Genomic DNA, 1367 nt, shown 5'->3' on the forward strand with positions numbered 1-1367 from the left:
TACAGATTAAATTCTCAAGTGACTGGAAACTGTTTACACAAACAGTGAGGGTTGCTGATAGGGGACAGTGGCAGAACCTTTATGATGAAGGTTCTGTTAATGTCCTTCGCCAGTTTGGCATCTTTTTGTTGCAGTTTTCTAAAGATTTTATACAACAGACTCTTTTTTCTTTTTTACGTGTCAGACGGCTAATGTGCCGGCGTCGTAACAAGAATCCAGGGAGGAACATATCACACAAACGTGTGAAGACCCAATCATCATACGTGTGAACTGGAAAAGGATCTACCGCAGACTCCTATTGAACAGTTTGTTTCTGAAGTTTCCCCAGGTCTGTACATTGTCTGCTCACTTTTTAAAAAAAAAGCCATTTGATGAGCATACATTTTTAATTCATAAGAAGTCTCATTTGTCTATTTTGTTTTAAATGTGTACATTTGTGGCAATATTTGTTATCCTATATCTACACAAGATTAGATCCCATAGTTTTCTTCATATGTTATCTTCCAGAAATGTTATAGTTTGGTTCAAATTTAACATTTAGGTCTTTGATCCATTTTGAGTTAGTCTTTGTTATGGTGCAAAGCATGAGTTCTAGTTAACTTTTGCAGGTGGATATCCAGTTTTGCCAGCACTGTTTAGTAAGGAGAGTATTTCTGCCCCCACTGAATGGACTTTGACTCCTTGGCACAAACCAATGCCCATAAAGGTTGGGTTTAATTCGGTTCCCTTGGGTCTATTGGTCTGTTGTCAAAGTAAGATGTGGCCTTTTGGATACTATGGCTGTGTAGTATGTTTTTATGTCAGGGAGTGTTTTGTTTGTTCTTTTTCTTCAATATTTCTTTGGCTAGTCAGCCTTCTTTTCTTTCCATCTGAAGTTGGTCAGGATTCATTTCCATTTCAGTAAAGAATAATGTTGGCATTCGTATTGGGATTGCATGGGTTCTATAGATCACTTTAGATGTAATTGATATTTTCATCATATTAAAATGTCCAATTCATGAACACAAGATATCTTTTTCATTTTTATAGGTCTCTTTTAGTCGCTTGTAGTAGTGTTTTATTATTTCTATTTTGTAAGCCTTTTATGTCCCTGGTTAGGTTAACTCCTAGGTGTTTAATCAATTTGAGGGCTATTGTATTAAGGTAAGTAAAAAAATATTGCTATAAAATCTTAGGAACCTTTAAATAAAAATACCAAAATGAGAAGCTTTTGTTCCTTTATTTTCAACAGTTCTTCTTAACTCCATCAGTTTTTACCCACCTCCTTCCTACTGTATATGGCCTTTCCCTTCACCTCAATTGACACTTGTTACTCTCTAGCCCACAACTTCCTCTCCCATCCTCTTTCACCCCTGGTAACGATCAAA

General features: G+C 36.1%; 1 protein-coding gene and 1 non-coding gene across 2 annotated transcripts in view; both read right to left on the bottom strand.

Moving 5' to 3' along the window:
* Positions 1-1367, bottom strand: part of ALK (ALK receptor tyrosine kinase) — a 689240-nt gene that overhangs the window by 21827 nt on the left and 666046 nt on the right. The window lies entirely within an intron of this gene.
* On the bottom strand, positions 179-282 carry LOC115868464. Its single transcript, XR_004045614.1, has one exon. It is a non-coding gene; the product is annotated as a small nucleolar RNA U13 (small nucleolar RNA).

Source organism: Echinops telfairi, unplaced genomic scaffold (genome assembly GCF_000313985.2).
Source record: "Echinops telfairi isolate 266 unplaced genomic scaffold, ASM31398v2 ScPeMD7_10;HRSCAF=50, whole genome shotgun sequence".
NCBI lineage: Eukaryota > Metazoa > Chordata > Mammalia > Afrosoricida > Tenrecidae > Echinops > Echinops telfairi.